At 40.4% G+C, this 12,658-nt stretch overlaps 1 protein-coding gene across 1 annotated transcript in view; it reads right to left on the reverse strand.

Moving 5' to 3' along the window:
* LOC149301623 (uncharacterized) overlaps nt 1-12,658 on the reverse strand; it is a 239,280-nt gene that overhangs the window by 146,301 nt on the left and 80,321 nt on the right. The gene's annotated exons all lie outside the window — the stretch shown is intronic.

Consider the following 12,658-nt stretch of genomic DNA (forward strand, 5'->3'; position numbering starts at 1 on the left):
GGTGACTTTTGCAGATGTGGCAGTATATTTCACCGAGGAGGAATGGAAACTGTTGACAAAGAAGCAGAGGCTTATGTACAATTATGTAATGATGGAGAATTACGAGAATGTGGCTTCTGTGGGTAAGGAACCAGAATCCATTGTCCTTTCTATGAAGACTGAGGTCCCTTTTGTGCTAAATTTTCATGGTGCTATGATTCCACTAGAATTATAAAATCATAGCATTGGAATAGACCACAAGAGCCATCCAGTTCAACCCCCTTCTGCCATGCAGGAATACACATTCCAAGCACCATCCAGCCTCTGTTTAAAGACCTCCAAAGAAGAGGACTCCATCAAACTCTAAGGGAGTATATTCCACTGTCAAAGAGCTTTTACTGTCCCAAAGTCCCTGGTAATGTTTAGGTGGAACCTCTTTCCCTGTTGCTTGCATCCACTGTGATGCCTCCTTTTCTCTGTAGCAGCAGAAAGCAAGCTTGCTCCATCCTCAGTACCACCCTTTCCAATATTTAAACATGGATATCATATCCACTCTTAACTTTCTTTTCTCCAGGCTAAAAATACCCAGCTCTCTAAGCCGCTCCTCATAGGACTTGATGGTTTTCAGAGCCTTCACCACTTTGGTTGCCCTCCTCTGGGCATGTTCAAACTTTTCAACATCCTTTTGAATTGTGGGGCTCAGAACTGGACACAGGATTATTCCAAGGGAGGCCTGACCAAAGCAGAATAGAATGGCACTATTACTTCCATTGATCAAGAAACTATACTCATATTGATGCAGCGTAGAATGACATTGGCCTTTTTAGCTAGCGCATCACACTGTTGGCCCATGTTCAACTTGTGGTCTACTGGGAGTCCTAGATCCCTTTCAAGTGTAGTTTAATTGAGATAGCAACATCCTGTAGAATATTTGAATTTGTAGTTTAGTGAGGCACTATTGCTCTCCACTTTATAAGGATTCTAAATACCCCATCGTAAACTGCCAATTGTCAGAACCAGCTTCTGTGGTTCATCCAGAATGGTATTGTTGTTTGGGGGGGAATTGTTAATAGTTTTAAGTAGTTGGTAAGGATAGTGGGGCCTAGAACGGCTTGTGGCAAGGGAAGCAGTTGTGGAGGCTATAAACTGACTGGTTTGTGAGCTTTGGATGGCAGACATGGCCCAGGGGGAGAGGTGTATGTGAACGGTGGAAGAAGAAGGAAGGCAAGAGGTACCTTGGCAGCCAGGCTGGTTAGGAGCCTAAAGAGGAGGAAATCGGAGGAGTGTGGAGATAGTGAATGACAGAGGAGACAGTTTTTGACTCTTCAGAGACTGCTTAGATATGTTAATGGATGCTTCTCCCTGAGTTTCTCAATAAACCTTTTGATGGAAGGAAAGGACTTTTTAATTCTGAAACTTAGTTCGGCCCCCGGAAATCCCCCCAATTCTAGCCCATCCCTTTCTTAGAGATGTCTTCAGGCTGCTCTCTGGGCAACTCACCCTCACCAAAATTGGAATCCAGGTCCCAGACTCCTTGTTCTGAATTCCTAATGCATTATTTGTATATTGATTATCCTGCCTTTCTCAACAAATGAGCCTCAAAGTGTCCCTTTTGTGCATCACACACACTCTGTGGGTGTGTTTCTGTCTGTGAGTAATGGATTGTGAAAAATAGAAAGGCAGGGAAGAGATGCTGTAGGTGAGATGCTGAAGCACTGCAGATGGCAAGATGGACGGTTGGAGAGTGTAGGGAGAAAGGGAAGGGCATCAGGCATCTGGGAGCCAGGAGGGGAAGGCAGGGGCAAAGCCAGGATCACCTAGCTCTATGCAGATATGGAAGGAACCTTTGGGAAGGGCCAGGAGAAGAGCCACCAACCTGATAGATTTTCAGAACTGAACTGGTGAGAACTAACTCAGGCCCTTGTTAAAATAACAAACACAGATTAAAATAACAATGTCCAGCTAGCTCGAGATAACAAAACAATAACAGTGGGGGAGGGCGGGGGGGCAGCATCGAGGACAGTTAGGGGAAAGCTTGTTGGAATAAAAAGGTTTCTAACCCCTTTTTAAACTGGTCAAGGGAGGTGGCTGAGCGGAGCTTGCCGGGAAGCGAGTTCCAGAGCTGAGGGGCCGAGGTGGAAAAGGCCCTCTGCGTTGTTATAACATATTTCGCATCTGGAACTCTCAGTAATTGCTTCCCGGCAGATCTGAGTGTGCGGGGCGGATTGTATGGAGAGAGGCGGTCCTCCAAGTACCCTGGGCCCAAGCCATTTAGGGCTTTATAGGAATAATCAACACCTTGTATTGGACTTGGAAGCGAATAGGCAGCCAATGTAGATCTTTTAATACTGGTGTTATATGGCTGGCCCTGGAAGATCCAGTAACCAGTCTTGCTGCCATGTTCTGAACCAATTGTAGCTTCCGAGTGTGGTACAAGGGTTGCCCCATGTAGAGCACATTACAGAAATCCAATCGAGAGGTTACCGGAGCATGTACCTCCGTTTCAAGGTTCCCACGGCTCAGGAAGGGTCGCAGTCGGCATATCAGCTGAAGCTGATAACAGGTGCTTCTGACCGTCACGCTCACCTGAGGTGTAAGGTGAAGCGACGAGTCCAGGAGCAATCTCAGACTGCGAACAGAGTCCTTCAAGGGGAGTGTGACCCCGTTCAGGACAGGTGGACAAACCTCCAATCCCGGACTGGGGGAACCTATCACAAGCACTTCCGTTTTCTCTGGATTCAGTCTGAGTCTGTTTTCCCTCATCCAGCCCATTACTGAGTCCAGACAGGCGTCTAGAGGAGAAATGCCATCCCTGGTCACCGCATTAGTCGGAGACACAGAGAAATATATTTGGTTGTCATCAGCGTACTGATAACACCACGTCCCGTGTCTCCGGATAATCTCTCCCAGCGGTTTCATGTAAATGTTAAATTTGGGGAATCCAGAACAGGGTCATGCTCAGGGCACTCACACTAACTTTATTAATTTAATCTGAAATAGGGAGGGGTGAACATGGGGCTAAATCTTGGGATAACACCGTCCTCTCTTAACTCTGAGATTCAGTCTTGTCTGTCATTGTCCCTTGTTTACAGAAGAACTTGTCAGTCATGAGAGCGTCCACACAAGAAAGATGTCACATAAATGCCAGCATTGTGGGAAATGTTTTTCTAGGCAGTCACACCTAGTGACACACAACAGAATCCACACAGGAGAGAAGCCATACAAATGCCAGCATTGTGGGAAATGTTTTTCTTCAAAGTCATACCTAGTGACACATCAGAGAGTCCACACAGGAGAGAAGCCATACAAATGCCAGCATTGTGGGAAATGTTTTTCTTCAAAGTCACACCTAGTGAGACATCAGAGAGGCCACACAGGAGAGAAGCCATACAAATGCCAGCATTGTGGGAACTGTTTTTCTCAGCAGTCAAACCAAGTGAGACACCAGAGAATCCACACAGGAGAGAAGCCATACAAATGCCAGAAGTGTGCAAAATGCTTTTCTTGGAGATCAGGCCTATTCAGTCACCAGAGAGGCTACACAGGAGAGAAGCCACACACATCCAAGCAGTGAACGAACATTATTATTGTAAAGAAAGAATACAAAAATACTGTTTCAATCGAGCAGTGCTAAGAAAAGACCCTTATGGTTTTATTTGTATGTTTTTTTCTTTCCATATGTCTGTATATGTTTTAAAGTTATGTTAAGTTTAGTTTTTAAATGCTACTAGTATAGATAATTGCTTTGGTTTATCAATTTGACTGGGGATTATGGGTCATGGTATAGGTTAGCTAGATGGGGGCTGGGATTTGTTGCAGCTAGCTAGAAAAGCAATGATAGCAATGTGGGATGTTGGCTGAAGAAAGTTGGGGACCAGTAGTAACAGAAAGGGAGCTAGATTCTTCAAATGTCTGGGGCCTTGAGAGAGTGTGTATGTGAGAAGGATGGCAAAGTGGGGCTGGTTAATAGTGGGGGATAGATGGCGGGAATTGTGGGTGGGAGCTAGGCTTGGAAGAGAGTGGAGTTGTAGGTTTGGGGTTTTGATGTATTGTTTGGCTTTGAGTGGACAGTTCTGGTTTAAATACTTAATTTCTGACTATGTGTTTTCAATAAAGTTCTTTGCTATTTCAACACACTGGACTCTTTGATGCACAGAAGTTCTGCATTTGCATAAAACTGACACTTTCTTCTCTCCTCAGTCCACAGCTCCATTCCCAGCCATAAGAACAGCAGAGGCAAACACACACACATCTGTACATACAGTATACACAGAGAGACTATTTCCAAAGCAAAGCCTTCCTTTCTTGCCTTTGCTGGGCTCCTCAAAAGAAAGAAGGAAGGATGGAAGGAAGGAAGGGGAAGCTGCTGAACATCCGGCGCACTTCTCTCTAAGGCCGCCAGTGGAATAAACAGTACCATAAGTAAGGCCCTGGTGATCCCTGTGAATGATCAGAAGGGGCCTTTGGATTTATGTGCGCATGCGCAATCTCAGACCTGAAGCCATTGCTTCCCTCACAGTCTATTCTGAGGGATGGACATGGGGGACAACCCTCATTCCTTTAGAGGAATGGCTGAAGGGTCTTCTGGGGGGCCCTGGGAGTTATACAAAGGAAGGCAGCCCCTCTTCTCCCCCAAAGAAAGGCAGGGGGCTACCAGGCATCTCTTCCCTCTTTCTTTCCCTGCCTCCTCCTTGGGGGATTCCTTGGTGCCCAGGTACTTGGGGGTTATTCTGAGAAAATAGGCCAGGAGGGACCCTTGGAGAGAGGAATGGCCATGGAGAGGATCAGGATCCAAATGTAAAAGGGGCTTTGAGGAGCCCTCTCCCTCCTGGAAAGTGGGGCAGAGGAAAGACCCTCCATTCTGATGCTTCATTTGGAGTATATTTTTGTGTCAAATAAAGAGCATCACACAGGATAGCATTAGAAATAACATTTTTCGGGTGGGAGGAGTTTTCCCTGGGGTCTAGGGGGAAGGGGCTCTATCTGGGAGGGAGAGAAGAGCCCCAATTTAGGACACAGCCAAGAGAAGGCAGATGGAGGGACCCAAAAACCCTTCTGGGGAGAGGGACACCTCCCTGCCAACCTGGGAACTAGGCTTAGCGGCCCCCAAGATCTGGATTTTCCTTCACAACAACCCTGTGATGGAGGACCTGCAGAAAGACCCTTGTATAGATTTCTCTAGCTCTGTAAGAAAAATAAAATAAGAATCCTACCTTGGTAAAGAGAAATCGCACAATCTAAACAGAGCTTCTCCAGTGTAGCGCATCCTGCACCACTGAGCAGGCGCAACGCCCTTGCTTGCAGAAGCCTCAAACGGACAGGAAACCGAGGACTTCTGGGAATTGTAGTCTGTTGCCTACAAAACAAAGAAAGAAAAAAGAAAAATTACTACTCTTATATATATATATTTCATTTGTATGCTTGTCTTTTAAAGCCAGAATTCTCTTTTGTAATATTCATCTAAGGAAAGTATTATCTTGACTTTAAAAAAAAAAAAGGAAGCTATTTGCCATTAGAGAAGTAACTGCAGCACTCCTGCCTTTGTTGGAATAGCACAATTTGTATACTACAGCGCCTCATCCTGGCGAACTCAATAACATCCGAATAACAAACTAGGGTTTTTTTTCTTTTTGGACTTATAATCCTTAATTTCTCAGTTGAAAGATAGTACCTTTACAAAATAAAATAAATAATAATAATAATAATAATAAATACTCTTCATTTGGAATACTCACTGGTACTGTGCTGTTGTGCCATTATGCTATGGACACTAGGAAAAAAACACAACAACAACAAAACAACGCCAAAATGGCACAACAAGCTCAAAGAAGAACTTCAGTGGACCAACAAGCACCTCCAGAAAATCTAGCTTCTTATTTAGAAGAAATAAAAAAAAATTACCACACATCTTAGTGAACAAATGGACAATCTAAACAGAGAGGTGAAATCTTTTAAAGTTGAAATTAAAAAAGAACTACAGGAAGATATGAAAGAAATAAATTGCACTGTTGAAAAAATTGCATCAGACCTTAACAATATGAAGGAAAAAATAGTTAAGTTGGAAGAAAAACAAGAAGATGTACAAGGAGAAGTTGAAGAAATTAAAGTGAGACAAAACTACTATGAAATTGATCACCTGATATGGGAACCGAAACTGAGAGAAAAATGTATTAAAATCAAAGGATTACCAGAATTAGAAAGAGAGGACCTATACACAAGAATAATACCGGATCTGGCAAAATTCCTAGGACTAGATGAACAAATGTGCTTAATGGAAACGGACAGGATGTTAAGATTAAATACAAAATTTGCAAAACAAAAGAAAACTGATAGAGACATTGTCATATACTTCTCGAGGAAAGAACTAAGAGATAGAATCTTGCGTCTACATAATGCAACCCCGCTTAAGATAGACGGCCAGGAGGTACAACTCTTTAAGGACATCCCTGCTCAAATGTTGAAACGTCGCAAAGAATATAAATTCTTAACGGCAGAACTACAGCAAGATGATATTTCATACAGATGGCTGATGCCGGAGGGCATTGTATTTTGGCTTAAAAAGAAGAAAATTGAACTACGTTCTGTACAACAGGCTAAATTTTTTGGGGAAAAATATATGAAGGATAAGAAAAGATCAAGCAAGCCTGAAAACAACAACTCACCTACAACAGCACAACTGTACAAACAAAACTCCCAAAAAAGCTCGCTTCCTTTCTCTAATTCTACCCCTGATCAGGGAAAGAAAAAAAATCTAAGGAGAAAGGTAACATAGGCCTGTTACAGACAGGCCAAAATAAAGCTGCTTCGAGTCACTTTGGAGGTATGGTATTTCAATGATGCATGCGTCCTAAGAGTCCAAAAGCCACACCAAAGCCATGCGCCAGTTCTAAGGACTAGAGTGCAGATTTGGTACGGCTTTTGGACTCTTAGGACGCATGCATCATTGAAATAGCATATCTCCAAAGTGACTCGAAGCAGCTTTATTTTGGCCTGTCTGTAACAGGCCATAGTCACAAACCCGACATCTAACCATCAAACATCTGCTGCATTGTCAAGCTCTACTGAACAAACTAATTTGAACATCGTACCAACACCTTCTATCAACAATCCCCCTCAAGATGTAGGAGCAGTGGCAAGAGAAAATGATGTAAACAGAAACACAGACACGGATTCAGATTCGGATTCGGAAGATCTCATCCTAGACAATGATGTGGACCAATAAACTTAAATTTCTCACCTGGAACGTAAAAGGTATTAACAGAATAATCAAACGTAAAAAAGTTTTTCTGTATCTATAAAAGCAAAAGAGCGATGTTTATTGTATCCAGGAAACACATATATGCAAAAATGAGTTGAAATTTCTTGAGAATAGGAAATTGAGTCAATGTTTTGCATCAGGTAACAACAAAAGGAAAAAGGGTGTAGCTTTATATCTTAAACATGATCTAGAAGGCAAAGAAGTATTAAATGATCCAAAAGGACATTATATTGGTGTATTAACAAAAATATAAAACCAAGACACTTTAATCTTGGGAGTTTATGCCCCGAACGAAAAAAGAGATATATTATATTCCAAATTATTGGGTAAAATTAAAAATATTTGTTTTGATTACATTGTGGGACTAGGAGATTGGAATGGCATAATAAATCCTTTAACAGATAGATATTCAGAAAAAAAGATCAAAAATAATCAAGGAGAGCTGCCTAAGGCATTCTTTGACCAGCTGGATTATTGTTCTATGTTAGACTATTGGCGTACAAAATATAATAACGATTCTAATCCCCAAACCAGATAAAGACTCATTAGACCCTGCAAATTACAGACCAATAGCACTTCTTAATGTTGATTACAAACTTTTCACCCATATACTAGCATCCAGACTGAAATCTATTCTCAAAGACATAATTAATGAAAATCAATGCGGGTTTTTACCAGATAGGAAAATAAAAGACAACATATATTAAATTTAATAGAATTACATGACAGAATGATCGACAAAAAACTGGCTTTGATCTTCTGTGATTTTCAAAAAGCCTTTGACAACGTGGATTGGGGATTTTTGAAAGAAGTGATAAAAGAAATGAATTTTGGTGTAAAATTCCAAGAATGGATTAACAAAATATATGAAAAACAAACTACAAAAATAATAGTCAATGGGGAAAAAACTAAAGAAATTAATATCTCAAAGGGCACCAGACAAGGCTGCCCACTGTCCCCCCTACTGTTTATAATTGTACTGGAGAGTCTTAATAACACAATTAGAGAAGATGATAAAATCTCAGGGGTCAAAATAAAAAAAATACAATACAAACTTAGAGCATACGCTGACGATCTAATGATCTCTCTGGCAAACCCAATTGAAGAGCTATCACATCTAAATGTAATCTTAGACGAATTTGGCATGTTTTCTGGGTTGAAACTTAACAAAGACAAAACATCGATGTTAGTAATGAATATGTCAGAAAGGGAGAAAGAAGAATTACAATCAAAGGTTACCTATCAAATTAAAAATAAAATAAAATATCTAGGCATTGTAATCACATCTAACAATAGAGATCTTTTCCAAAACAATTACAAAAGTACCTGGGAAAGCATTTAAAAAGATATGGATAAATGGGATAAAATAGGCCTCTCGTGGATGAATAGAATGGCCACAATAAAAATGAATATTCTACCTCGTATTCTTTATCTGTTTCAAAACATCCCTATTCTAACCAACGAAAAACCTTTTAAAATCTGGCATAAGGACCTATCTAAATTTATCTGGGGAGGGAAAAAGGCAAGAGTTAGATTTAAAGAAATGCAGGATAGCGGTGAGAATGGAGGCCTGGCAATTCCTAATCTAAAACTCTATTTCTACGCGTGCTGTTTAGAATGGCTAAGGGACTCGTGTACACTTGATAATAAGCCCCTATTACAATTGGAAGGATACAACAATGTCTTCGGCTGGCACGCTTATCTTTTTTATGAGAAATTAAAAGCAAATCAGGACTTTAAAAATCATTGTATAAGAAAAGCCTTAATAACAACTTGGCAAAAACTCAAACCTAGACTATTTCCTAAAATCCCTCTTTGGGTTTCAATTATTGAAGCATTCCATTTAAATTATGATCTCATACCAAAAGGTTGGGCTAACTACCACCACCTTTTGACAATAGATAAATCAACAAACAATATAAGCTTGAAAACTCTGGAAACACTAACTAAAGAAGGGTTGAACACAGGCTGGTTCACCTATAGGCAAATAAAAGAAAGATTTTGTATAGATAAAACTAATCCTGGTTTGGACATTGGTAAAACGGAACTAGATGACATTCTTTTGTCGAATAAACCTAAAAAAAAATCTAATTTTTATAAACTATTACTGGCCCAAGAGATGGAAGAAGAACACATTAAAGTTGCGATGTCTAAATGGGCCCAGGATTTTCAACACACACTGCCTTTAGCCCAATGGGAGAAAAACTGGAGAACAAGAATTAAGTATACAACTAGCTATACCCTAAGAGAAAACTACTATAAGATGCAATTTCGTTGGTACTTGATCCCTACGAAATTGGCAAAAATATATAAAGGTGCTGACTCAAATTGCTGGAAATGTAGAAAAGCGCCTGGCTCCTTGTTCCATCTTTGGTGGAATTGTGTTTATGCAAAAGAATTCTGGAAACAGATACACCAATGGATTCAACTAATACTGGATCATAAATTTAAGCAAGAACCAGAAATCTACCTTTTGGGTATGATAATAGATGATAGTTTAGATAAAAAATACAGGAGATTATTATTTCATTTAATAATAGCAGCTAGATTAATTTTTGCAGCAAACTGGAAAAACCAAGAGAAAATTGACTGTAATCAGTGGATATTAAAGGTATTAGACCTAATAGAAATGGATAAACTTACTTGTTTGGTGCATGGAGATTCATGGGAAAATTGTAGGAAAATTTGGAATCCTTTCCTTGAGTTCCTAGAAAAGAAGAAAAATATTAAATGTGACATAGACTAATGCGATTCAGAATTTCAACAATCATTTATCATCATAAAGGGTATTATCTATGCTCTTGATATTAATTCTATGTTTCTTTACTTTATACTAGAAGATCTATCAACCGTACAAGGAAACGGAAGAAATTTGGATTAAATTATACAATGTTATGCATATATATATATATATATATATATATTAAAAATAATAATTGGGATTTAATTATTTAAGGGAGCTCCACGGAGGTCGCATTTATCACATTATCATATTATATATACCTGCAGATATGTTTCAGGGCAGAGTTTCAGTTTGTATAAATTTATATGTTAACCTGATGTAAAAGCAAAAGCTAATTCCTTTATTAATCAAAAAAAAGTAGTAGAAAAATTATCTTTAAATACCTGCAAACTGATAAGAATGAGTGTATTGGTAAACTCCAGGAAGTCCATTTTTATGTTAATTGTTGTTTGATTTTAAATTGTTGTCTAAGGAACAAGTGTAATGTTTGTTATTTAGGGATATATGTATAAATGTTTGTATCATTTGTACTGTACGTGTGGATTATGTGTAATTTACGGTTTGTATGGTATGTAAATTGTTTTTTAATTCAATAAAATTTATTTTTTTAAAAAAGAAAGAAATCAGACCTAGTTAGACATCGGAGAGTCCACACAGGAGCGAAGCCCTACAAATGCCAGCATTGTGGGAAATGTTTTTCAGTGAAGTTAAACCTAGTGACACATCGGAGAGTCCACACAGGAGAGAAGCCATACAAATGCCAGCATTGTGGGAAATGTTTTTCTTCTAAGTCATACCTAGTGAAACATCGGAGAGTCCACACAGGAGAGAAGCCACAAAAATCTCAGTAGTGAACTAACATTATATTTGTCAATAACGAATACAAAAAATATATTTTCAATCCAACAGTCCAAAAAAGGCCCTTGTGATATTGTTTGTAAGGTTTGTCTGTCCATATGTCTGTTTATGTTTTAAAGTTATACTTTGTTAAGATTAGGTTTTCATTGCTAATAGTATAGATAATTACTTTGGGTTGTATATTTGGCTGGGGATAGTGGGTCATGGTATAGGTTAAGTAGATGGGGGGGTTGGGATTTGTTACATCTGGCTTTATTAGTTATGGGAATGATAGCTTTTGCAATTTGTGGGATTTTGGCCTAAGAAGGTTGGAGGCCAGTATTAACAGAAAGGGTTAGTTTGTGGGGTCCTTGTTACCTGCAGAGCATAGACTGTGGGAATTGGAGGTGGGGTTTAGAAGAGGGTAATGTTTTAGGTTTTGGTGTTTTAATGTATTGTTTGTATTGGAGTGGGCAGTTCTGTCTTAAACACTGAATTTCTGTGTGTTCTCAATAAAGTTCTTTGCTATTTCAACACATTGGACTCTTTGATGCACAGAAGATCTGCATTTGCCCAAAACTGACCCTTTCTTTTGTCCTCAGTCCTCAGCTCCATTCCCAGCCATAAGAACAGCAGAGGCAAACACACACACACAAACACAAATATACAGGGACAGCTATATTTCCAAACTAGATCCTTCCTTTCCTGACTTTCCAGCTCTGCACCTTGGGCTCCATTGTGGTTTCCTCAAAGGAAGAAATGAGGGAAAGAAGGGGAGGCTCCTGAACCCCCAGCACATCCAGAAGAACAGTATAGGCGGAGGGTCTGGATACCTCTCCTGTCACCTCTGTTGTAAAGCCAGAGTCCAAATTGATTCTTATCTGAGAGATTTTGTCTGCGAAGTTGTTATTAAAAGCATCAGAGCAGACTTTTTTAGGTTCTCACAAAGACTTGATGGTGGGGGACATTTGAGCCAAGTCCCTTACCATCCTGAATAGCTCTGCAGGACGAGACTTTGCAAATGCAGTACATGCAGAGTAGAAGGACTTCTTAGCTGCATCTATTGCTACTACATAGGATTTAAGAAAAACCCTTATCAGGTATCAGTCCATATTTCTGCCAGAAGCGCTCTAGCCGTTGTCCAGCCCCCTTCATTAATTTGAGATCTTTAGTATACCATGAACTGTGATTTGGAGCGGGTTGAAAAAGGGCGCTTGGGAGCAATAGTGTCTATAGCTCTGGTAAGAACATTGTTCCAAGTATTGACCAGAGCTTCAACAGAATCGCAGGCAATACCAGCCATCAAACCCTCTAAGGCCTCTGGGAACCTAGTGGGTTTCATCAACCTTCGAGGGCGGACCATTTTAATAGGTCCTCCAACCCCGACGGGGGAAATAGTGGCCTTCAGCTCGACCTTGACCAGGAAATGATCCATGGTCCATGACAATGCAGAGATATTGACTACCTCCGCCCATGGATGTGCCTGTTCCGTAAAGAAGACCACATTGAGAGTATGACCTGCACAGTGCGTGGGCTCAGAGACTATCTGGGAAAGGCCCATGTTTGTCATGCTGACCATGGACTCCTGAGCTGCACCAGATACGTTCGTTAAACCGGCCTCGAGGGGGATGTTGAGGTCGCCCAGGACTCCAGCAGCAGCTCCGACAGCAGTTGTGTCAGCTCCGCTAGGGAGTCTGTTAAGGAAGGAGGTGGACATTAAACCAACAGAATCCCCAGACTTTCCCTAGTCCTTAAGCTGAGGTAAATACATTCAATGTGGTCCATCTTATGGATAGGTATCCTGGCCAAAGCAAGATTGTCTTTATGGACCAAAGCAACGT

The sequence above is a fragment of the Sceloporus occidentalis genome, unplaced genomic scaffold (assembly GCF_023333645.1).
Source record: "Sceloporus occidentalis isolate IW3139 unplaced genomic scaffold, rSceOcc1.0.p SCAF_21, whole genome shotgun sequence".
NCBI classification, from domain to species: domain Eukaryota; kingdom Metazoa; phylum Chordata; class Lepidosauria; order Squamata; family Phrynosomatidae; genus Sceloporus; species Sceloporus occidentalis.